Genomic DNA, 14,619 nt, shown 5'->3' on the forward strand with positions numbered 1-14,619 from the left:
TCTTCATGAAGCACAACAATATTTAATTGTCAGCTGAAGATTGGTTATCTCATCACTAGCTAACCAACTACTCATGGTAGTTTAAGGAAACACATTCCTGGACCACTAATTATTACTTATTGTTTACAAAAGTTAGAAATATTGGGCTTTTTTTGTTATTCCAGGACACTTTAAAGCTACAACTCATATGAAATCATTTAAAACAATAAGTAGGTAGGTAAATAAATCATTTTAGAAAGTGGCTTTCTCAATCTGACCCCAGGTTGTAAGTAATTGATTTTTGCCATTCCCAAATTTAATCTATTAAATAAAAGATTGATAAATACACATGGGTATAACTACATGATAAGGATGATATTTTGAAATAGAGAAAAGACAGATCATTTAATAAACAGAGATTGGATAATGGTCAGCTATTTGGAAAATACATATAACTAGATCTCCCCTTCACTTTTCATAAAAATAAATTACTGGGATCAAAGTTTTAAATATAACAACCTAAGAGAGTTATTTATAATCTTAGAGAGAATAAGATCTTTTAAGGCCAAATGCAGACCTCAATAAACCACAAGGAATGAGATGGATATATCTGTCTGTGTAAAACCGTAAATGCCTGCTCACTGGGAGTGGCGGACTTTGCTACAGTCCACATTTGCCTGAAAAACTAAGAGTACTTTATATCATGCATCCTTTTTTGTTCCTGTTATTTTGAAAAGGAAAACCATTCCTGGAAGATTCCCAGCAAACTTATCCTCAGTCCCCTGGACTAGAGTTAGGCCACATTCACATGTCCCTCCTAAGAGGAAACTGAACAGAGGGAAGTGTCTGATGTCGCTAGCCTTCCTGGTGGGAGGAAATTTTGTTACCAAGGGACACAGCTGGGGAGGGAAAGCAGCTGTTGAATACAGGACTGCTACACTCTCACTGTAAATTTTGAGGAGTGGCAGTGAGAAAATACAGTGGAATTAATTGGCATAGTTATGGTATCTTACAGAATTTATTAGGACCCTGCCTTTGCACCATAATTAGCTCTGTAAGGTTAGGCTAGCCATTCTGGTCCTTAGTTTCCTCATAAATAAAAAGCATAAATAATGTATTAGTTTAAAAATCACTGTAAAAATTAGACATAAAGGCTATGCAAGCCTTGTATTGTGCCTGACCCACAGAACACAGTAAACAATGCCCACTAGTACATTAGAGCACATGACTATCATCACCAGGATGTGGTTTCTGTCCACTTATACATTTCAATGTTTTCTTATTCTTTATAGATTTATCTTCAAATTCTATTATTTTCTCATTTCCAAGGCTAATGTTTTTACAAACTGATATACATCAAAAATTGTAACTGTTTGACGACATAGAATAGCAATTTTTAACCTTTTTCAACTCATGGCACATATAAACTAATTACTGAAGTTCTGCAGCACTCCAAAAAATATATTTTTTGCCAGTCTGATGATAAATAGGTATAATTTTGATTCATTCACATTAGATGGCTGTTGTTGTGTTGGCTGTTGTCATATTTTTATTAGTAAATCTCAAGAAAAAAGAGGTCATTGCCCGACTAAATAGGCAGGTATTGCATGGTTTAACAATTGTAGCACACTGTTGAAAATCATTGGTATAAAATAATGTATATAAAGTAAGACCATTGAAGAATATAAATGTCAAAGAATGGAAAAATATTAGTCCTTGAAATTCAAAACCTCATTTTTGCAGGAGACAACCTAATACACAGTAGAAGTTTAATAATCTCAAGTGAATGAATTAAGTTTAGTGAGGTAAAATGAATTTCCTGTAGCTAGTCGCTGAACACTGTAGTTCAGGTACAAGGAAAATAATGACTTTGAACTAAACACTGATTTAACATGGAAAATATTTAAATTCCCCAGTGCTCCAGGAATAAGAGCAGGATTCATTCTTAAGGTCCCTAGGAGGCATCTTAGCCAAGCTGTTTGTAAATAAGCACGGGTCCTTTCTCTAAAGGCTTCTCTCTTACTCCTCACTCCCAAGGAGAGGCTGGCTTATTACTGCAGTGTTCTGTGCACTGTTTGGGCCAATATTAGTCTCTTCAATGCCAGATACACCCATGCTTGTAGCATCTTTCTTGCCTTTTTCTCATGCTGAGGCCCTGGGAGGACCAACAGGCCAAGGGTGGGGCAGACATTTGCAATGAGCACAGTGGCATCACTGGGTGACCAGCGGTATACATCCTATTTGCTCCTCAGACACCTAACACTTTTCTTTGCTAACCAGGTGAGCCCCAACACCTCTGCAGTAATTTTGTTTCTACATATTCTGTAACTATCAGGGGTATTAGTGGGATAAGAAAAGAAGAGATTAAGATGCTGAAGGGGACCAGTACCCTGATATATGGCTTTGAGACAGACAGTAGGTGGTTGCTTATTGAGACCACTGGATACAGTTTGTATATTTGAATACATTTTGATAGGCTGTAAATGACTTTTTGTTAGTAAAGGCAAAGAAGCAAACATCACATTTTTCAGATTAAACCAAAAAAGTCACTTGAAACAAAATGATTCATAGCAGTTCAAAATAACAGTGATTAAAAGTACATGTTAGTCATTAATTACATAGTAAATTTAAGAAGGATAAAGTAAAATTAACTATAGTAAAATTAAGAATAATATAGAGTTTATTGATATTAAGTTTGAGTTTCTGTGGTTCCACTTATTAGCAGGGTTGAATAACACCAGACAATGCTTTGCTGATTGTAATACAATACCAATTGCTGAAACTTCTGCTAGTCAATTTTTTGTCTGTGGCCCTATCAGTGATAAAGAGAAAAAGCCCTCCACAACAATAAGTTTATATCAGAAGCATATCACAAACCTTAAAAATACATGAAAGGTAACATTATTGATTATGTAAATGATACTACACCAATATTTTCATTCAACAGAATAGACAAGTAATCAGAAGTACTGATTATAGTACTGGCCATAATACTTTGGGTAAAGTTTTACATTTTTTATTGTATTTTTTTCCATGACCATTTAACCTTCTTACACTTCCTCTCCCCTGCAGTCACCACACTGTTCATTTTTAGAGTCAATCATTTTCTTGCTGTCTTCTCAGCTGTCATTTTCTGGAAGCAAACTTCTACTTTGTGGCTTTCCAATAAGCGCCCCATTTTCAGCTCCACACCACCTTTCTGCCTTCCAAGAGGAACTCCGGTTCCAAACCCTCCTCCCTCCTGCAGGGTCCAGCAGCTGGCTGTTGCTCTCCTTAACTGGAAAACACTATAGACATTCGATTCTGATCTCTCTCCTTCCCAAAGGCTGGTGTCATTCACCACCTGTTTCCATCTTTCAAAATTTGGGAACCTCATTTGGGAGCCACTTATTTTTTTTGTTCTCCTTGACCTTCTGAGTTTAAACTGTTTTCCTTCTTTATTGTTATTTTCTGAGTTTTCAAAAGGGAGCTTAGGTGAACCCACATGTATAATATACCATATTTAATGAAAAGCTCTGCAGTATTACTTTTAAAACTAAATAGTTGAAATGTTTTGTTACTAAATAAAATTCATTAATAATTTGCATACATAGATTTGGAGAAATGAAATCAATGTATTCATTTAAAAATCTGTAATGAATATAATTATTTACTTATTTTGAATATTTTAAAAGTATAATTAAAATCCCGTAATTTAATAATTGTTTAGGTTATGGGTACTAGGGTTTGACCTCTGGGTTTGAAAGCCAGCAACTTTACTTTTTGGCTATTAAGCTAAGTTTGTTTACAGCTCTATATCTCAACTAAAAAATGAACATAATAATCGTATTATCATGCCAATGATTATTTGAGATAATGTCTGTAAATCATTTTGCACAGTTCCTGAAACCTAGAAATTATTCAGTTAATGTTTTTTGCCATTGTTATTATTATGCTGAAATATAAGCTTAAAAAATTAGCCCCTATGACTATAATTAGAACTAATAATTATAGTCATAGAACTAGTAATGTTACATTTAGTTGTGTTTCAAACTTTTCCGCATACTTTGTCCTTTAGCTTTTGAGAAAATAACTGAATTAGATTCATTTTGAATGCCTTCTTTCTGTTTGGGAGTCTAAAAGCATGTAGTTTTAGCTGTATGTTTTGCAAGCCTCACGACATGGTCCAGGTGGAAAATACTCCTTTTAATTCTTTTGACTACTGGTATTTTGTATTCATTCTAACAGTGACCTTATATTTAAAGATTTTGATTTCAGATCAACAAATGGAAATTTAGGAGAAAATTTTATCATTAAAGAAGTCACTATTACATTCAAAACTCACCACAATGTTCAACCTCGAGAGGAAATCAAATTATTGTTTTCAATTGCAGTGTAAACACTTTGAATTGGTTTATAAAAAGCACTTATTAAACAATAGCCCTATGTTAGAGCTGAATGGTGAGAATACTAGACACAATATGATTTAGCTCTGACAGAAAACAATATGATTACATGATCGCATTTTAGGCAAATTATATAGCTTGCATAAAAATTGCATTTTATGGCATCACATGCATTGTTAATATATAGACATATGTGTGTACACATATATGTACATATATATACACACATAGACACACTTTTCTATTAATACCTTACTTAACTCAAAGGAAAATATAAATGTTTCCATTTTTATTAAGACAAAGTCAATATAGAGATTCAATTTGTTAAATATCTATAATTTGTCCATGTCTTTTAAAAACATTGAAATGTCAAACAGTTTAGAAAAATATATAAGATGACAGAGAGTTGAAACATGAACTTTTAACCCCTGACATGGCAATGAGTGAATACGAGACTTGGACCATTCCTATCTGTAGGTTAGCAGAATCAGAGGCAGGGTGGACTCCCAGTAGTGTTCTGTGTGTTCAAGGACAACCATTGTACCTCTTAGGTCAAGTCTGTTCTGCAGATTTGGTAATAATTGGGGCATGAACTTCTGGGAGCTTATGGAAACGTTCGGTTCCTTGATGATGATGATGGTCATATATATGTATATATACATATACATAGTGACATACATTCATGGACATATGTGTGTGTGAAAATTCATCAGATTGTGCCCTTTAAATATGAGCAGTTTGCCAATTGAACTTTAATAAATATCAGCTAAACTTCAATAAAATTGCTTCAAAAAACTTTTTTTATATTGGGAGGAAACAGTCAACCTGACAGAGAAATATAAACATTACAATACAACAAATATAACTAGATCTTGAACATATGAAGATGATTAACTTCCCATATAAGGGAAATACAAATTAAACCTCAGCTAACTCCATAACAATGACAAAAAATCCCATAGTTCGAGAACACACAATGGCAAGGAAGGGCAGGAGGGAGGAACCACTTTCCCACAGTGCCAGTAAGAATGGGAAGAAAATGATAAGACCCTACAAAGGCCATTTGGCAATGTCTTCCCAAGTTTCTACCAAAATGACAAACATATTTAATTTTGATTCCATAGACATTCTCTGGGGAATATAGTCAACAGATCCCTTTACTCACAATGAATGGTCTCTGCCACTGTGCAGCACTGTTTTTGTTAACACGAGTTTGGAGACCACTCATGCGAGTCACCAAGATGTTGGCTAACGAAGCAATGGTGCATTTTCCACACATGTTCTGCTGTGGGAAAAAGTAAGTATGCTGTGCTCTAATGAGGAAATGTTTCTGAAACTTAATTTTAATAAAAAATAACAATGTGTTTGGAGGACTGTTTTTAACAAAATGAGAAAACATAAGGACATATTTTTGCATTGTCTTATATTTGTATACGCAAATAAGGAAAGAGTGGTAGAATAAAATAAAGTTGCACAGAGGGGGGAATTTGGTACATGGGGATTGGTATGGGAACAAAAGATTTCTTTATATTTCTAAAAAATAATTTTGATTTTTTTAAAATTAAGGAATGTATTTCTAATTTTAAAATACTTAAATATATTTTGTATTATTAAAAATTAAGTTGGCTCTTTTCTTTCAAGTGTCTGATAGGTTTATAAGTAAGCAGGGAGCATCCCCTGACAAGCAGTGATTCAAAATGTATATTCTTGCAATCCTTAATGAAAGGTTGGTTTCTTTCCCAAAGTTACTTTAAGAATTTTGAATTTTGAGAGACATAGCTGTATTTATATCTAAATACAATTAAACGAGATTTAATTTTAAAGGACCTATAGAATTATCCTACGATGACCTTATGAACAATGAGGTTGTACTTGCTCAACCTCATTGAGTAATGAGAAGTAGACCAGTGATTTTCAAACATTGTGCCATGTGAATTTTTAAAACATGCAGTACCTGATTGTTGTAGAAGTATATGAAAAGATACCCACAACCCCTCTTTTTAAAAGGAAGTAATTTGGTCTTAACTGCAGAAGCAATTAGTTTATATTAGGGAGTAATGTTCCATAAAATTAATATTTTAAATAAATTTGATTTTTACTTCTCAAGCACCAGATTAATCTTCTATTCAGCAAGTCAGCTTTCATGGTGATAGAAATCAAGTGATTCTACTTCAGGGTTTTCATTTAAATAGAAATCCCAGCATAGCCCAAGGACCAAATGTCACCTTTCAGCCGGTCTTGCTTTTTAAAGTGATTCCTTCCTACATAATCACTGTTGAATAGAAACTCAAGTAGATACTTGACATTTATTCTTTCATTCAACTCAGAATCCTTGATGAGCTCATTTACTTTTCATTCACATGGCTGGATTACTCGTAGAATGGTATGAAGCTTTCCTTAATCTGAAAATTAAATCAAATCTTTTCCACTTTGAGCTTAAAATTTAAAGCATCAATGACCATTAACAATCAGTGAGTTGAGTTTGTCTGATAATCAGTGATTTTATACAAGATGACATATCCATTTTGGGATTGTTTTTCTCTCCTGGCAGCTTTCTGTGCAAATCAAAACTCCAATAATTTGTGTGCTAATGTGCCTCCTAGCCCCAAGTGGAAAAGGTGAACCCAGGCTGACATAGCAGGGCAAATTGCCCTATTAACTCGGCCAATGCCTCCATTTGATTCTAGAAATGAATAGATTGCAGGCATTTGGTTGTTTCTTTGAAAGAAGTCAAAGGAAAGGAAAAGTTTCTCTTTGCCCTCTGCTTCTTCTGTTCCTCACTTGTCTGTTTTCTCCCTTGCATGCAGAGAACTTCAAATGAAAATTGTGGAGTATAAAGATGTTTCTTACATCTCCCCTTTGCTGCATCAGCTCAGCCAATGTAGTGTGGCAAATTTAGATTATTTTCAGGAGTTTATGAAAAGTTCTATGGCTGTGGTCTACCATGGTCCCTGATAGAGTTCTCCTGTTATTTTCTTTATGGGCTTTGACACCCAAAGCTCGCAGAGTGATCAGGGAGAAAAAGGGCACCGGGTCCACACATTATGCTCTGTCTCCCCTGTGATTATAAGTCTCATGGATTCACTGCATTTCGGTCCAATTACTGTCAGTATCATAAAGGGTTTGGCTGGCCTTTGTCCCTGGGAGATGACTGCTAAACTCCTGGAATTTACCAAGTTAGAGAAGTGACTCTGATATGAATCAATCGAGCATGTCTACATAATGAACGCTTGGTCAGCTCTGGACACTGATATTGAACTTCCCGGTTGGCAATACTTTGTGTATTGTCACACATCTGAACCGGGAGGCAACCACATCCTATGGATGATGAAAGAAGCTTTGCACCTGGAACCCTCTCAGGCTTCACACTATGTGTCTCTTCTTTTGGCTGGTTTGTATTCCTGTACTATAGTAAAATTGTTCTGTCTTTTGAGTTAGTTATTGAACCTAAAGTAGAGTGGGATCCTCCAAACATGTGGCTAGATCATCAGAGTGAGGGTGGCCCTGAGGACCACTGAACTTGTAACTGGTTGTGAAGTGAGGTCAGCCTTATGGACGCCTGTGCCCTCACAGTGTGGTCTCACAAACTCATCGTACTGTTCTTCCCCAGCTTCCAGTCATGCTTGTCTTTGCTTATGGGAAACTAAGCAGCTCCTGTCACAGTAGATGACCTAGGACTAGTATCACACCTATGAAATGCTCTTAATCTTTCCACTGGCCAATTCTTCTGACAAACACCTGGGGGAATAAACCCCAGTTTTTTATAAACCAAGTTGGCTAATTTAGCAAATAACACTCCACACCATTATTAAAAACACAATCAATAACCATGAATGCTAAGTGCCAACATTTGCTAGTTGCTTCTTATTCACTACCGCAGTCCTGTGAGCAGAAACAGTTATTATCTTTCCTTTTACAGTAGAGGACACTGAGGATTAGGTTATGTAATTTGCCCAAGGTCACACATCCAGTAAAAGGAAAGGCCAAATTGGAAAGGCCACAGTTGTATGACTTCATTACTCAAGTGCTTAAACTGTATGCCCTCAGAACCTATTGTCTCCAGTTATTCCAACTTGTAGGTGTATTTCTAGAACTAAGAGCACTCTTGGATTTGGTTTTCCATGTAGTAACTCTTGAGAGAACTAGGTGTGAAGGAAACATTAGGAGATAAGTGGAGAAATGAAACAGGTAAGGTAAGAGAGAATCCATATAAGGTAAATGAATAAGCCTGTCACCATTATTGGTAACTTAACTCATCTTGCTTGGGAACTCTTAAGTCTGAAAAGAACTTGGGCCACTGAGATATCTACAGAGGTTTTCCCCAGTCCCACAGGAGTCCTTATACACCAAATCCTGTCAGTCCACTAAGATGGTTTTACTTCCAGTGAGCCCTGGGCATCATGGGCTTTAGCTGCTCCTGGGCAGTGGAGAGTAGACCTTTCCCTCCCTGTAGTGGTTCGGCCTGAGAGGCTGTGGGTGAGCACTGGCAAGTTCCTCATAGCCAAGTGTGTAGTGAATACATTTCAGATGCTTAATAACCACATGCGACTAGGGACAACTAAATTGGACCATGTGGATAGAGAACATTTTCATTAACAAAACAAGTTCTGTGGTTCAGTACTAGTCTACGCCCTTACATAGGAGTTTTTTTTGGGATATATCTTCTAGAAAGCAATTTGGCACAAAAAATTAAAACCTTCATAATTGTTTATACCTTTGACTAAACAATCCCAATTGGTCAAAACATAATTCTTTTTTAAAATTTATTTTTATTGAATTTATTGGGGTAAAATTAGTTAATAAAATTATATAGGTACAATTTGACATCATCTGTATATTGTACTGTGTGTTTAACCTCCCAGGTCAAGTCTCCTTCCATCACCATTTATACCCCCTTTATCCTCTTCCACCTTGAAGTATCTGTGAGTTATCTATGAACAAAGATGTTCACTGTAACATTATTTAAAAAAAACCATACACACACACGAAAAACACCAGACACAATTTAAACACTCAACATTTGAGCTGGGTTAATGAAATTATACTTCCACAAATTGAAATACTAGCCATTAAAAATTATACTTTAAAAAATTGAATGACTTGGGAAATTCTTTTGACACTAGGAGAAATAACAGAAGTAAAAAATAAAATAACTGAACTACAGTCTTAACTATATTAACACATATATGTTATGGGATTTTAATTTTTTCTCTTTATTTTATATATTTTCCACATTTTCTATAAGGATAATATTATTCCTAAAGTCATTAATAAAATAAAAGTGCTGCACATATACACACAAATCTTAAGGTCTTTGAAATCTTTATTTTCTTATCTACCTTATTGAGTGTGCTTGAGCAGAGCATGGCTATAGGCTGAAGTGAGGAACAAGGCACTGAAGATCTTCCCCCCAGGTTCTATTTAGTCTTATCGGAACTTTTTAGCTATGATTATTTGAATAAGTTTAAATATTTTTTACTGTATTAACATTTAACCTTTATTTCTTTATCTTGATTACATGATGTTTAGCATGACCGGGTTTGTTTGTTCCATTTATTCAATAAACATGTTGAGAAGCAATCAGAGTCCCAAGATGGTCACACAAGGAGGGAGCAAGCTCACACAACCCATGAGCACCACGGATGCCTTGTCCTGGGCACAGCTTGAGCAGCACAGCAGTGTCCCTGTGCCCCTGTCCCTGCTCGCCCCCAGCCTGATAAACATTCCTCCCAGGAAGTCCTTTGAATTGTGTCACAAATGCCCTAAGTGCAGTGTTCCAGTATAATACCATGCCTCCGACGGGCTCACAGTAACATCTTCTGCAGTCAGGTTCTTGGGAAGTCTTCAGAGAACTTGGTAGAAATAAATCTGGTTTCTTCAGCAATTTCATCAACACTGATCTGCAACACGCTGCATGAGTAAGATATACTACCAGAGCCATTCTTTATTTTGAGCTTTAGTTCTAGACATGTCAGTACTTATTGTAAAACATATTTGTAGAAGCAGGCACTTGTCTTGCAAATTATAACTGGAACAAATCATTTCTCCAGCAATGAAACTTGGCTACATTTCAGAGTCTGCATTTCAGTTAAATCTGTTTCATAACCATTAAAACTGCGACTGTGATTTTGTTTTGGGCTGCTACTCCACTTACTAGTTTTGCAATTCATAAACAGCTATGCAGTTTACTTGGATATGTGGTTTTACTTACCATTTGCTAGTCACAAAGGTTACTATCTGTGCCGTTTATTAGCTATGCATTTACTTATTGGAAACTCTAGTTCATTTATTCATAATTAGTTGATGGCTGACCTTATGCCAGGTGTAGTGCTAAGTGCTAGAACTACAAAGCTGAGTATGAAACAGTCCTAATCCTCAAAGAAATTACATTTGGGAAAACACAGGTTTATAATCATTTTTTAAATTTCTTTGTGATGAATACCAAAATGCAAGCATAACATAACAAGCATAAGATGCTATTGATGAACCTACTTCATGTTTTGCTATTTCAAATTTCTCTAAATACCTATGACTTAATTTTTAAAGAACTTTTAGCACACAGGTATAAAACTCAGTCCCATAGATCAAGCATATAAGACATCAGTTTTTTATTATTTCATAGGAATTTAATATCAAGCCTTGAGTCCAGTTCCACCAGAGTTAAGAGAAAGATACCCAAACTCAGTTCTCCCTGGAATTCCTCCACTCTTACTCCTTTCTTTCTTCTCCCTTCTCTCTGTTTTTTCCTCTCTTTTTTTCTCTTTCTCTCTCTCACATACACATTCAAATACGTACACTCAAACTTAGCATTAGACTCTAGCCTATCAGGTAGTAACACTTTTGTGCTGACTTTTTTAAAAAGAGTAGCTTTGTACCTACAAAAAGCTTGAACATCCTGTTCTGTCTTCAGAAAAACCCAGGGCTGACAGAAGCATGAGTTTGTCTCTCAACCTGTACCAGTTTTGTAGGGGAACCACTGGGTCCTGTGCCTGTATCATCCCCACGCTTCCCATCTGCTGTTTGAGCCGCACTGTGTTCGGAAGCTCCATCACCTTGTCTCCTGTTTCCAGAACTGGCCTACAAAGGCAGGCCCTTGGTGTAAGAGATTAAGGAGGTGCAGCTTGACTCTACCAGCTAAGCCGCAGAGGAGGACGCAGAAATCAACTCTCGTGTGTCTGACAGATGAGTGGCTCTGAAGAAACCGTTTAGTAACTGTAATATTTTAATAACATAAGTTCTTGCAATCATTCAAAGGTCAAGAGCAAGCAGTTCCCACCTGCACTAGCACGTGCTCCGTGCGCTGTGCAACCAGAACGACACTAAGCCAGTGTCTGTGCTCAGTAAGCGCTGGTGCCATTTACTTCCAGGATGCAGTTACCAGGGGACTAAAGCCCTACACCCCAGGGCTTTCTGAGACACCAAGGCCTTTTGAATCCAGGACTTTTGATTTAATCCCAAAAATCTAATACATGTGTTATCATCACCTCTGTCTTAAGTTTGCTACAAGAAAATTTTTTTCTTTTTGGCAGGTATTTCTCCCAGGAGTTAAAAACATTAATAAAGAATTAAGGTATTCAAAGGCATATTATTGTGCACACATACATACACATACATACACATACACATATGCACATGTGGGTATTTATTATTCTTCTCCAGACCTTTTTCCTCCAGGAACTGAGGAACGTTGGTTGGCTGGGATCCAGCCTTTCTCAAGCTTCCTTTATGTTCCCTGTACCCTGAGGTACATCTCAGAGAGTCTTTCATTTCTTTCAAGGGGATGCCTGCTATTCAGCCTGTTGCTGTTTAACAATATGAACTCCATGTTGCTAGCATTTCTGATTTTTCAGGAGAAAGCGTGATTCCAGATTTATAAGTGAAATCTTCCAATTTTGAAATGAAATAAAGTCACTAAAACAAACCACTTTCATGGGCGGATCTGGTAGCGCTCTCTCTTTTGATTTTTTGGTGTAGAAATGGTGGGCCAAGGCCTCTCTGCAAGGATCCTAAATATCACTTTTTAGTGTTCATCTTTAAAAATCCTAGCTTTTTTGAAAATAAAATTCTTTCATTGAGAAGATTTTGAGATTAGCAAATTAGAAAACAAAATGCTTTAATTTCACAGAAGTATGAGAAGCTCTGTTACCTTTCGGTGCACATTTTTCCAGTCTTTGTACTCTACTCATATATTTAATTATTTGTATTTTATAATTTCCACAAAATTGAATCATATTATTTTAAACTTATTTTCCCTCAATCACATTTCATGATTTTTTGTATCGTTGTTTTTCTAAGACACGATTTGTAATCACTGAATAAGATTCCATTTTAAATATAAATTACCATGATCCAGCAGTCAGTTTCTATCATTGGAAACTTAATTTGTCCAATTTGTTTGCTATTCTTATTATTGCTGTGCTGTCTTACTGCTATTGCTATATTTCTGCTCATTTCTGTTATTGTCCTTAGAGTAAATCCTGAGAAATGTCATTGGAGAGTCAAAATGTAGGAATAGTTTGATGGGTTTTGGTTGATATTAGTATCTGTTAAAGTTAGACAGACTGGGGGCCAAACCTACTCTTTCCCTTACAAGCTATGAGACCTCCGGTGAATTGCTTCCGTAAAGTTCAGTTGTGTATCTGTAAAATGTAAATAATAGAACAGAATAAGTTCTACCAGTTTATAATTCCCTTAGCAATGTGGAAAGGAATATTAGACTTGTATTCTTGTGATTGTTTTTTTAATTTTCACCTTTTCCAATAGAACAAAGAAAAATGATATTTAATTATTTTATCAAAAAAAATGTTATACATTTTAGTTATTTTGTTCATAAGTTGACTCTTCTTATTTTTCTAATGATGAATTATCTTTTATTGTTTTAAGGAGTTATTATCAACAACAGTGTTAAGGAATTATTTTATTTCTTATAATTATATATTATGTACAAACATATTTTTACTTTTTGTAGTTAAATTATCAATGTTTAATTTCATTTTGAAATCTTACTTTAAATTAATACTTTTCAGTTTAATTTTATATTTCACTATTTAACTCATTTGAAGAATTTATTTTATAGGTGATATGAGTTAGTGTGCTTGCCTAATAATCCCTTCTCTCACCACCAATTTGAACCAACATCTTTTTAATACTTCTCCATGTATATTTCTGATTCCAGGTTTCTGTTCTGTTTTCATAATCTGTATCTTTTGCTTTTATATTTCTTATAACTTTAGAGTACTTTCAAACATCTGGGAGTGCAAGTGTTTCTACCTTTTTTTGCTTATTTTGTCCTTCCAGATAAATACTAGTACCACAGCAAGTGAAAATATACAACCCCATTTGAATATTAACTGGGATTTATAAATTAACTACGAATGAATTGACATTTTCAGACCCAGGGCTTCCCAGTTACACAGCACAAGTCGCAGTGACCACCTCTGGCAGGAACCCTCAGGCTTGTAGTCTGCGTTGCTGGTCTATACAAGCTTTGACGGTCAAAGAGGCCGAATCAGGGATGAATCGTAAGTTTGGCTCCCAGGCCAAATGACCTGGATGTTTGTGGCTCTAAAGTTGCGGAAGACCCTGGACTCTGGATCATTGTTATTTTTTTTGTTGCTATTAAATGCACCAGATAAATTGCTGTTTAGTTTTTTTAATAAATAAAAATATAAAATTTTAGTTACTATTGCAACTAGTTTTAGGTACCATTGTGTTCCTTACTGTTCTTCTCCCTCAGATTTCTTTGGGGCTGTATAAATTACAAAAGCCGTGATTAGTTTTGATGGACAGAAGGAGCCAACAGGCTTGGCTGATGTGGTTCAGTGGATGGAGAGCTGGCCTGTGAACAGGAAAGTCTCTGGTTCAATACCCTGTCAGGGCACATGCCTAGGTTGCAGACCAGGTCCCCAGTTGGAGGTGTGCGAGAAGCTACTGACTGATGTTCCTCTGATAGGTTTCCCTTTCTTCCTCTCTCTAAAATGAAATAAATAAAATCTTTAAAAAAGGAACCAACAAAGACTTATTAGTAGTGGTCACAAAACCAGGCTTTTAATCAATGAGGTTAACCAGAAGAAATTACTGACCTTAGTATGTACAAAAAAGGCAATTTCATGTTGTTCAGCTTAATGTACACTAACGATCCCTTTCGGTCTGCTTCCCTCGTGTGGCATTGTTGTTGGTGGAACTCAGACTCTTCCACGGGACTGCAAGGAGAGCATTCCATGCTCAGGAGATGGAGGTGTGGCAAGATCATTTA

The sequence above is a fragment of the Artibeus jamaicensis genome, unplaced genomic scaffold, assembly GCF_021234435.1.
Source record: "Artibeus jamaicensis isolate MK-2021 breed Jamaican fruit bat unplaced genomic scaffold, CSHL_Jam_final contig_387, whole genome shotgun sequence".
Lineage (NCBI taxonomy): Eukaryota > Metazoa > Chordata > Mammalia > Chiroptera > Phyllostomidae > Artibeus > Artibeus jamaicensis.